Source organism: Coptis chinensis, chromosome 2 (assembly GCF_015680905.1).
Source record: "Coptis chinensis isolate HL-2020 chromosome 2, ASM1568090v1, whole genome shotgun sequence".
Taxonomy (NCBI): Eukaryota; Viridiplantae; Streptophyta; class Magnoliopsida; order Ranunculales; family Ranunculaceae; genus Coptis; species Coptis chinensis.
The window spans coordinates 43,625,792-43,638,201 of record NC_141457.1 but is presented as its reverse complement, the minus strand read 5'-3'; the positions used below and the strand labels follow the sequence as shown (position 1 = coordinate 43,638,201).

The 12,410-nt window shown below is 34.2% G+C and overlaps 1 long non-coding RNA gene across 11 annotated transcripts; it reads left to right on the top strand.

The window, feature by feature from the left end:
* The first annotated feature begins 597 nt into the window (after nucleotides 1–597).
* Nucleotides 598–4,885, top strand: LOC147516139 (uncharacterized). 11 transcript variants are annotated; one of them, XR_015213594.1, is made up of 11 exons: nucleotides 598–982; nucleotides 1,047–1,120; nucleotides 1,409–1,490; nucleotides 1,619–1,716; nucleotides 1,837–1,890; nucleotides 1,974–2,043; nucleotides 2,113–2,206; nucleotides 3,492–3,697; nucleotides 3,932–3,998; nucleotides 4,303–4,355; nucleotides 4,653–4,885. It is a non-coding gene; the product is annotated as an uncharacterized LOC147516139 (long non-coding RNA). The 11 variants fall into 11 exon arrangements; XR_015213593.1 differs by having other exon boundaries at nucleotides 1,810–1,890; XR_015213596.1 differs by having other exon boundaries at nucleotides 1,069–1,120; nucleotides 1,810–1,890; nucleotides 1,974–2,206.
* Nucleotides 4,886–12,410: the final 7,525 nt, after the last annotated feature.

Genomic DNA, 12,410 nt, shown 5'->3' with positions numbered 1-12,410 from the left:
TTAGAAACTAAGGGGAGGAAGGAGTGAGAGAGAGAATAAGTTCTGCCTTAACCCTTTTTAGTTTTTATATAGGAGAATATTAGGGTTACATTTTTGTGCATGGGCCAAAAAGGAAGACTTTGGGCCTCTAAAATGAGCCCAAAGTCCATTAGGTTAAGTTTAAAAGGGTCAATTCTACTATAAATTACTTCAGTGCCCTTTTCATCCACTTTTACAACTCTGATTGGGGAAAGGCCAGGTCGCTTTGACATAACGTAGGCCCAATTCCAAGGCCCTAGTTTAAAGATACGTCTATTTAAAATTATGTTGACTTTTCTATTCTTTTTCTATCCGAATTGACTTTGACTTCCCAGTTTTGATTGGGCTTGAAAAAGGCTTAATACACAAAAACACGTAAACACACTACAACAAATAGCCTTTTCAGCAATGAAACTTTTAGCGACGATAGAAAAACGTAGGCAATAATTACTATCAGGGACACTTTTTATCGCCGGTAATAATTTTTTGTCGTAAGGGTAACTGGTGACTTTAGCGACCATTTTATCATCGTAAATAGTACCGTGAGACATATGAAAATTGCAGTTAACTTTTGAGCAATGATAAAAGTGTAGTTAAGTTTAGGTGTTGATAAAATCGTCGGTATTTGTCATAGTATTTTCCACGCTTGTATGGATTGGCAGCTAATTGGGTATCTTTAGTGACACTTGTTCCATCGAAAATTTTCTTCCCAATTTTCGGGCGCTATTTATTTTGGGTATTCCCGCTTATTGTTTTAAGTTTTAAACTTTTGAGTCAAGATTTCAAAACAAATAATTCATAAAATCAATAGAAAGAAAAAAAAAAAGAAAAACCCAAACAATAGAAAAAATAGAAAGAAAAGGAAACATAAAAAATAGAAACAAATGGCTTCTTCCTCCTAACCCCCAACCTCAAAGTCTCTCTGAATCCCTCTATCAATAGCTGTATCTTTACATAATTTAAGGTAACCATTTCAATTTCGTTTAATTTTTTCTTGTAGTTTGCTTCATTATTTTTTGTCTAAATAGGATTGGAACAAAATGAGAATAGAAGTGGGAGATTCGATTTGTTCTACCTTCATCATTCGTTCAACCAAAGCTTGGTAAGCTCTATAATTAAACTTGTTAGTAGAAAGTTCATATTGGAAAGCTATGATTTTTTCTGTTCAATTTCAGTCACTTCACTGCCCAACGGCAAAAATATAATTGTATGGTTTGAATCTGGGTTGAGATTGAAGTAGAATAAAGGACTTAATTTTGTGTTGGTTATAATTTATTTTTTTGTAGTGGTGTCCTAGTAGATACGGATACTGCTTGACTGTATGTTTGCTTGCTTGTGAAATCCTTACTACTGTGCTTTTAATTTTTGTTGTGTGTGATGTTTGGAACAGCTTGCATTCTGGAATTTAAATTATGTGCTAGGCTTCAAAGTATTGGGACATAGTTGGTTTTGCATTCAATTTGTAAGTTAAGGTAGAATTTTCTCTCTAAATAGTAAAATCTTGTGTGGATTTTTTAGTTTGGTTGTCTACTTAATTGCATACCTTATATTATGTGGTGTGTATCACAACTCCCTATGGTGTTGTTTGGATTGTTTCCAGATTGTATGTTGACGAGGCAGAGGATGCAGTGCCCAATAAACAAGAATCAACGAGCACCAACATGCACTAGCTAGACTTCCTCTTGTCGAAATTTCAGGGTATGTAGTCCTTGATTGTAGTATGAATTCATAGTTCATTTGATTTTTCATTTTGTTGCTCACTATGTCATTCAAAATGGGTTTGTGAATTAGCTACTTACAAGATTCTAGTCAATCTAGGAATGTATTGAAAGGCTTCAAAGGTTTCCTTTCTGCATCCAAAAGCACAGCTAAGTATGTCTCCTTTTTACCTGTATATGACACTATAATCATGAAGATAATTGCTGACACAAACTTATACAACATGGTCGATGCAGCCTTAAGCGTTCCAGGAAGTTTCAACCAGAAGATAGGTTGTTTTCGTTGTCATCAGTTACCTCACCAACTGTACGTTTTCTAGATTTCAGAATAAACATCCAATGAATTTTTTTTCTATGTAATGTACGTTTACTGTAGTTGTTTCAAGAAGCACCTACTTCTACACTTGAGAAAGTACCATGGGAACAAGTGGTTGCAATGGCAGACCAAGTATCAAAACAGGCTACAATAGGTATTATTCTCTATTTTTTTTTTGAGAATTTGTGACTTGGGGGATTCTTTTCATATCTACTTGGAGTAATACCTTTAGTAACTATTTGTGGGGGGTAGGTATAGAAGTAATTTTGTTCTGTACTTTGTTAATAATGAGAGGTGAGGCATGAATTTAATTGATGGTATGATGGTTGCATGTGGATTAAGTAATTAAGTGTGGCTTCTTTACTGTTTTAGCTGAGAAATTAGTTGTGGGTGCGGGTTCTGCAAATGTAAGCATAGAGAAATGTGGTAGGATGTTAGGGAAAGTCTATGAGGGAAGTGCGCTATGTTGATTATAAAGGAACATAAATGTTGACTTTTAGCATCAGACTGTGTAGTCCCACACCACCGCAATGCGCCCTCAAAGTTCTATTAGTATTCTATTGTGAAGTGGTCATTAATTGTGGCTATTTCTTCATGCGGCTTTAAAGTATTCCATGGTCTCGGGCTGCTAACAAGTATCCCCATGTGTTGCTCCCAGTATAGCCTTCTCTCAGGTAAGAAAAAGTCCTAGCAGTAAGAAACAGTGTTATCCTCCTCTTTCTAGGACTAGTGTTCATCTTATGGAAATACCTTGGCACAACTTAGGGCCATCTCGTGTTACTACTCAAGATTACATTATTGGGTAGCGAAAAACTCGGGGACGCTCCTTATTTTATCTCATTACTTTTTATCTTATATTTTTAGCATAAAATTTAATTTGTTTTAGCATATAAATTGAGTGGGGACTTAATTTTAAACGTATGCTTGGGAAAATCAACATAGTTATATCTCAAGTTGATTTCCCAATTGTTATTGAGCTTAGCTTTGTACGTGGCATACATCACAATCATGTTGATGAAAAAGAAAATATAGGTAATTTCTAATGGTTCGTCTTCTCCCTATTTTATGATCACTTCCCATCTTAATCACCTATTGATTTATTTAAGTCTTTTTAGACAACTGAGTTAACCAGGAAAGTTACTATGTATACACAGGGCCGGCTCTAGGGGTAGCCAAGAGAGGCAACCAGCTGGGGCCCAAAAAATTTAGCCCAAAACTAGGGCCTCGAATTCGCTGACGACTATGGCCCTATTATCTGTATTTGTGTGTGATTGTTTTTTTCATTAGGGTTTGTATGCATAGTAAGGGGCCTCCACCTTAAGATCTTGGCTAGGGCCTTGAGAAACTCAGGGCCGCCCCTGTGTATACATGTACTTCTGGAATCAAGTCATTCCTCATGGTTGCAAGTCATTACGTACTCATGGTTGTTTTCTATGCAGCTGGGTTGCTCTGGAAAGAGGCAACGACAGAATTGCAAGCATTGGAAGAAACATGAGTGTTTACTTCAAAATGCTTCAGGGGCTCCTACTTTTTCATGGGAATAAAGTTGGTGTTGGACCTACTCTTTCTTCCTGTATCCATGCATTTGTAAAGAAAGTTGTTGAGTGCAATTTAACATTTTTGAGAGAGGCAGTCTTATCATATGGTAATATTCTCCTTCTTTGCCTGTCTTTTCAACAACATCTAATTTGTATAAATATCAGGAGATATAATAGATAGAATTGCATCTTGGTCTTTCATTCTTCTTCTCCTTTTCTTGGGTGCTTAATTGCTTTAGCTTTTTTATAGCATTACTACGTAGTAAAACTTTCTTCTTATTTTTTTTCGATGAATGCACTTGTTGTTGTCTTCAAATTGAATGTCTGAGACTTGTTTGTAGGAATGCAATGATTGAACTTTTAAAAGTTGATGTGCAGAAGAGCTTGAATAACCAGATTAATCAACAGGTAAATGATGCTACCACTAGAATATGGTAATAGCAAATTTGAAAGAGTATAGTAATATACCATCCTTATATGTCAATAGGAAAAAGCGAACAGGTTATACATGAGTCAGAGCTGAAAAGGAAAGACCTTCGAGCAATCAAAACTGACAGTGAAGCAGTCTAGGCAGCATGCTTGTTTTGGATTGTCTTAACACTTACTTTCATGACTTTTCTCATATTTGGTTAAGCTTCTTGGTCGGGTGGTCTAAACTTTATCTTGAATTTAAGTTTTAATTTATTTTTTTATTTACTTAATGTTGTGGCAGGCTTGCCCTAAGGACTTAATAAAGGAGCAAAACAAGGAGTCACTGATCTATAGGTATGTTGATTCACACAAAGCGCTTAAGTATGTATTGTTTTCAAAACTTTCATTACATGAAGGAGATTAAGAGTTTAGAGTGTGTAATGTGATCAAACTAAGAGTGACTAGTGTGGGTCATCTTGTATTAATCTTGCTACTATATAATTTATGTATGATGGACTTACAAGCTCTTAGCTTGTTTTATTCTTTACTGGTTCTTAATATATGGTTGTTATTTTTTTTTATGTCTTTGGCACCAAACTATTAAAGTCTGTAAAGGAATGTCTTTTATTTTTGTTTTTTGTTTTTTTGCAGATGGACTTGTAAAACTACTAAAGGTTGGTCTGACTATTACAAGAGATAGTTGTTTAATCTGGGCAGCGATATGATGTGACGTTCTACTGTTTTATAGAAGCGATTTAGACTGAATAAAATTAATTGGAGGTTGTTAGACTATTTTTCTATATTTTGACCATGTCAAAACTTATATATAGATTGATGTAAATTTTTCTTTTTATATTTAATAAATGTTTATTTCTTGTTTGATATTTGATGTTTTTGTGTTTCAATTGAATGTTAGAAAAAAATAAAAATGATACATGGAAGTGACAAAATAGTGGTTCAAATGGTTCGCATTTGCCGACGATATTAGTGCTGAAAAAATCAAAATTAAAATAATTTAGATGATACAACATTTTAAATTATTTTTATCTTTAGCGACAATAAATATGTTACTAATAACACCTATTTTTTTTTAAAAAAAAAAGGATTTGTAGCGATGATTATAACGTCACTTATAACACTAAAATTTTCAAAAAAAATTTGAAAAATTTTTGACCTTTACTGACGATATAAACGCTGCTAATAAGGTCTTGATAGCGACAATTTTGAAGACGTCGCCAAAAAACCATCTTTTGCGACGTTACTGTATAAATAATAATAAGATGATTTAGCAACGAAATTAAAATTTTGGCTACAATTATTATCGTCGGTGAAGGTATCCTATTTGGCGACGTTGTAAAATTGGGTCACTTTGTATCTTTGCCGACTATAGTTTTAGCGACTATCGGATGACGCTCCAAAAAACGTCGCGAAATCTAATTAACGACGTTTTTGCAATATTCAGCGATGATACTTATGGTCGCCAAAATCCCTATTTCTTGTAGTGACATTACTAACTCTTATTTATTATAAACATAATTGGCCTAAATAGAATACTATTAAGGGGTTTAAACTACACTTTTGGGTACTTATCAGGAATTTTCCCAACTTCTAATGGTTTCCTCTACATCCTAGTACCTGTAGACTATGTATTTAAATGGATTGATGTCATACCATGTCGTAACAATGATAACATAATAGCCATCGGGTTTATAAAAGAAAACATGTTTCCAAGATTCGGTGTTCCAAAAGCTATCATCAGTGATGGTAGATCACATTTTTGTGATTGAGTTTTTGAACATATCATGATAAAATATGGAGTAACCACAAGGTTGCAACTCCATACCATCGTCAAACAAGTGGTAAAGTAGAAGTCTCTAATCGAGAGATTAAATGTATCTTGAAGAAAACAATCAATCCAAATAGGAAATACTGGTCTCTCCATCTGAACGATGCACTATGGGCATACAAAACCACTTTTAAAATAGTTATAGGGATGTCCCCCTACAGGCATGTCTTTGGAAAACCTTGTCATCTGCCAGTTTAATTAGAGCATTGTGCCCTGTGGGCAATAAAAACCTTTAATTATAATCTCGATGCGGCAAGTGAAAAGCATAAACTACAAATAAACGAGATTGAAGAGATTCGAAATGATGCTTATGACCTTTCAAAAGATTACAAAACCAACATGAAAAGGATTTATGACAAGCATATTTTACGAAAACAATTCGAAGTTGGTCAAAAAGTTTTGTTTTATAACTCTAGATTGCATCTTTTTCCAGGAAAACTAAATACTCAATGGACTGGTCCTTTTAATATAAATGAAGTCACCCCTTATGGGACTATTACTTTAAATAATAATAAGAACAACAGTACATTTACAGTCAATGGTCAGCACCTCAAACATTTTCATGAGTTATTGTCTACGGATGTCGAAGAAATCCTTCTCCAAGATCCCATCTACGAGGATTGACTCCTCTTTTCCAATGTATTCCTTTCCCATTCCATTCCATTCCATCTATTACTTTAAGGGGATACATCAATAAGGTAACCGGACCTCTTCACTTTGAAGGTGTGGTTGTAAGTGTCGGAGCCTTAGTCCACAGTATATCTCGCATATTCTTTGTAAAACACTTTTTACTCGTTGTTGGAATAAGTGTAAACCTATGAAGTGAGTATACAATTTTTCTTTTCTTTATTTTACACAACTTTTTCAAAAATGTTTGTTTTCTTTGTGTTGATAATGATAGATTCTCGATACATCAATAGTTAAGTGATTTTTCAAAATGGGCAATGGATTTTACACAGACCAACCCCTAGAACAACGCAATATAGGGGGTGTTTGAGATTAGCTTTGCTTACTAAGGGTCACCTATATCACCGAGCTATTCGCCAGGTCAGGACATTCCATGTCTTGCGCAGTAAATCTCTTAACTCGTGTAGCTGAAGCTCTGTCTGTCTAGATTGGGTTCGCCATAGAACCGATGATAAATGTAAAAACTATTGTTTTACCTTCTCTTAACTAATTATGCTAAGAATAAGTAAAACTAACAAGGATTTACTCTATGATCAAAATTCTACTCTCGTTTATCGTGCAATATGTGGATTAGAGAATTCGTTCCACTCTTAGTTGGTTTAGACGTAAATTTCACTAGTTTTATCAATTCTAACAAAATCAATGAGAGTAATGGATTGTAATTATACTAATATGGTGATTGAACTAATTAATATGTTTTAACTTATACTATAGCAATTAAATATTAAGAAGTGAATATGGAGAAGGAATTAGGGGGATTTGATTTCACTAAGATAAATTCCAAATATGTTAGTGTAGATTATTGCAATCATAACCAATAAAGATTAAGTATTTAATCCATAATTATTCATGGCAATCTCTACCAACTAATAATTAGCATGTGAGGAAGTTTAACCCATTCTCATGGTGAATAAACTAACCTACTAGAGTGAAACTCTTAAATAAACAATAATTCTAACTAACACATCAAGTCTTCATCAAACCTCTCTAATGGAGGTTTAGCTCAGATTCATCAGACTATCATTAATAGAGAAATAAGAAGAAGACATAATAAAGACCAATAACTTGGCTTTATTAATCTAATGGAAGAGAGTCTAAGAATTGAAAACTATATTAAAAACTAAGCATTAAATAATTAACTAAATAAAATCTAGGATAGTCTAAGAGTTTGGCCTTAGTCCTCTTTATATAGGAGAGGGCTAGGTCTACAATTTCGTGTATGGGCATTGGAGTTATGTTTTGGGCCTTGAAAACAAACCCAAAACCTAATTACATATGTCCAAAAAGGGATTCTCTGTTGGAAATTACTGCAATAGCCTTTTTATCCACTTCTGCTCCTCTGATTGGGTCAAAGCCTAGACCATTAGAAAGCTCTTTTTCGAGCTGGTTGTTATGACATATAATAGGCCCAATTCCAAGGTATGAGTCCAAAGATACGGCCTGCGGAAGTTTTGTTCACTTTTCTGCTCTATTTCTACCAACGTTGACTTTGACTTTTCAGCTTTGACCGGGCTTTAAAAAGACTTTTTCTCCTTGAATCTTGGCATTTAGTCACATAACTTCTTAGCAACCAACCTTTGCTCCTTTATCTCACAAAAGTGACATATTTCTTCATTCTCATATTCGACTCCAATGCCTGAAATACACAAAAGCACTTAAACAATACTAACTTTTATTTAATAATCATATAATTGGTCTAAATGTAATATTATTAAGGGGTTAAAACTACAGTTTTGGGCTCTTATCAAACCACCCCCAAACAGCATTTTGCTTCTCCTCATGCAAATATGAGAAATTAAAATAAGTGACCAAAAATAAAGTTCTAACTAATCTCGTTTCGCTGAGTGCTATTGCATTGACCATATGCAATAAGGCCTTAAACCACTAGGAATTCCCTAATGGACGAGTTATAGCCTCGTGAGAGTTTTCCAGAGAAGGTGCTCACAAACTTCATCTAAACTAGAACGACTAAGAAATAAAAATTATTGTTTCCTAATTAATTCTCAGATATCTATACATCTCACTAGCAATAAATACAAAATAATCAATTCAAAATCTAAGCTAATACGTGCATAATAATCAATCATCTACGGATAAACATATATATAATGAACTATACTATGAAATGCAATAACAGGTTCGTTTTTGAAACTTTGAAATAGTGTCCTTAAGTAGGTCCTCACATATATGTTCAGACAAAAACACTCTGATTTTTCCACTCAAGTTTTGCTCACTCCAATGTGCACTGGACACACTTTACCTTACAATCTCAATGGCATACAAGGAAGCCGAGGTCGATCAAACACATCTGCCACTTACTATCATACTAACATATTCCTAATTGAGCTAGATGTCTTTATTAGGTGTTACGGGGATTAGCAAATGGTTTAAGAAGGAAAGAAATGGATATTCAAAAAGAACAAGTCTGAGATAATAGAGTCTTCATATTATGTAACTAGAGAAAACCTTGTTCTTACTTTGCTTCTACACTTTGTTTCCATCCTTAGTCATTTTTTTTTTCTTTTTCTTTAGCTTTTGACTCCTTTGATTCTATTTTTAGAGTTCTAACTTTTTATTTTATTATTTTTTTTCTTTTCTTGGGATGGAAACTTTCTTTTCTTATTTAAATCAACTAACAAATTCTTGATTTCACAGGTCTTTCTCTTTTCTTCATTTCATCTCTATTCTCAGACTCATTAAAAAATGGGTAGGCTGATTTTATTTTTATTTTGTTTTGTAAAAGGGTAAAGGATTTGCGGTTTATGAAAAGGCTAAAGAAATGCTCAGAGGGGCGACTAGCGGAAAATAATTTCATATAGGTTTGAATTTCTGGCTATATTGATCTAAAAAGGGCCTAAATTCTCGCTTAGGATATGGTATAGTGATCAAGTAAGTGGACGTGTGATTTCTCTATTCGGAATTTACTTCTCCCTTGTGTCATTTCTCAAATATTTCACTCATATAAGGCTTTAGGCTATATTCTCACATGATTTGTAAAATAAGTACTCTAGCCTAGATTTAATTTCTGAAACTTACTACCAATACAAACATAGATGCTCATGCAATATATTTATGAAAATATGCAATGATTATTACCTACATATTAACCTAAATTTCTAAAAACTATTCTAATTTAAAAGCTAACGTGAAACTTTTAGATTAATATCATTATGGAGAAAGAAACAATACCAATATTCCTAAGTGCATAGTATAAATACTTATTATTTATATTTTTGAATTTTTTATTAGAAAACATGTGCATATTAAACATATATATATATATATATATATATATATATATATATATATATATATATATATATCCTAATAGGTGCCTTAATTTACGCGTGTTTCTATGCCAGTCCCAAACAAGAACATGCTTTGTCCTCAAAGTATAGAAATAAAAAGGATGGGAAATACCATAGAAATGCGTGAAAATTTAAGAACACCTGCAAAATAAATTCAAAACATACTAATATAGATAAAATAAAAACAGATGCAACTCTATATGAGTTTCACCCGTTATAAGAATAACAAAAATTAAATTGTTTGGGACATAAGCAAACACTAACAAAAAGTAAAACTTACCTCATATCCAGCATTTAAGCGTTGCCCTCTTCTTCTATAAAGAAGTGAGGCTCCTTTGCATCTTGCCATGCCATGACAATTTGCCAGGCCTCACGCCTTTTATCATCTACAATTGCTAACCTGTTAAGCGCCACTTGGTCTGATAAGGTGTAAGGGGCAACCCAATTAGGGTGTAGCCTCCACCCCGGCCAAGTCATTGCACGGAATTAGCGTATTATGCAATTGGTGGGTCTCACAATGTCAGCTCCAACCCAATCCGTGAAACGGGCACAAAACTCAGGAAAGAAACATAACATTATTTGACAAACTAATATAGGCATAAGAAGATACTTATGCCTCATACTATGGGCTCGTGCTAAACTATAAACTAAGGTCTGGGGAAGGTCATAGAGCATACGTCTTGTAGCTAGAGCAAGGAAGACGTTATAAGTGGCGTCATTCACAGAAGAAAATTGTCATTCCCCTAAGATATTTAGCATTATAAAGAACATAATAGTGCCCACATTAAGGGACAAGCTACCAAGGGCTACGTTATATTGCCATTGGTCCTCGACAAGAAAAATCCCTGCCCCATAGGTCTCATGCAAAATCTCATAGTTGTAGATGTACATATTATCTACCCAATAGCCCCATGAGTTTTGGATTTCAGCAGGCATAGACAGTCTAAGAGCAAAGGCCAACAAAAACTTGGTTAAGTCCATTGTTTCATCACCAATGGTGATAGAGAACACTTGTTCTCCATCCATTCGATAAAATAACTTACAATGATCATAAAAATAAGTTGCAAGTGCAGGAGAATATAGTTCATCAGAACTTACCATTAGAGGCTGCTATCCTACCTGTATAATCAAGTCGCGGAACCAAGACCCATAGGTGTCGCTCGCGAACAAATCTTCGAAGGACTGCTCCAGAATGATTCTAGGTGATTTCATAGCAAACAAACTCACCATGGGACTCCTAGAAGTGACTGTGGAAGAACCCACAAATCAGAACTTGCGTTGTGATGAGGTGAAGGTGCGGGCGCGCTCTGGCTTGACAAGAATTCCAGTACCTTGAGGGCGTGCGCGCTCTGAGTATAGGCAAAATAAGGGGTGTGCACGCTCCATGTATTAGAAGTGCTCTGAAGTGAAAGTGACAGTAAAAGTGAGAGATGCAAAGTGAGAGGTGTGGTGTTAAGTTGAGAGTGAACCTTATATTTATAGAGGACTAGTTTCTAAGTTCCACAAGTTGCCCAAATAGTTAAGGCAACAAGATGGAAAAAGAAAATATCTAAATCCAAAATAGAAACAAACAAGATGCATACACCAAAACCAAACCAATATCTTTTTGGCTAGAATTAAAATAGCAATCATCTAATTACTACTCCTTGAGGTTGCACCAAACAACACTATTGAATTCTAGCTACACCACTTTAGCAACATACTCACATAAACCGATCATTATCGAGCAGGCAATAATATTTCGAAAAAAATACGTGGATATGATTAGAGACATTTCTAAATAAATAAGTCCACCCCCAAACAAGTTAGAAGGGTGAAATTCACGATACAAAACATATGTTGGAATTTAAAACAACTTCAAATTTAAAATAACAAATACATAATTCAATATTAACTACTTAACTAAACAATTCGGAATCAAAATCTACTAAAAATAGGGAAAATAATCTTAACACAACAATAATAGAATAAAACTAGCCACGAGATGAGGATAGGCCAGAGTCATCTGTCCTGCATCGACGACGCTCATGCTTCCCAGATTCATCAGAAGAAGAACCCTCATGAAGTGGTTGATAGGGTTATATACTAAAAACATTAATTTTGTATTAACTCTAATTCTTTATACTTTGAATGAGAATCATATGGGCAAATGTTATGCATATTATATATGTTATTAGTTATATGCATGTGTCTAATACTTTGTGTTGTAGATGATATGGTGTGTGGTGACACATAGAAGATCATATCATCAGTACCTTATAAAGTATAAGTAAACGTTCACAACCTAGATAGATTTGGACAAACCATTGGTATGGTTGCAGTATAATCTAGTATTAGTCTATCTTGACTACAGGATTACACTAGTACACTTTGTGTGTATTGAATAGGACCAAGTGAGGTTGTTTCTCTTTATACTGACTATGTAAGAGAACAAACACCTCTGTTATTATGGATGCTTGTCCTCTTAATCCGGATATAATAATGGCACTTACGTGCATTGTACATTGCTTTAAATCATCACTGAGTGAGATTCATTTGTGAATCAACAAACTCGATGGATTGGGTAAT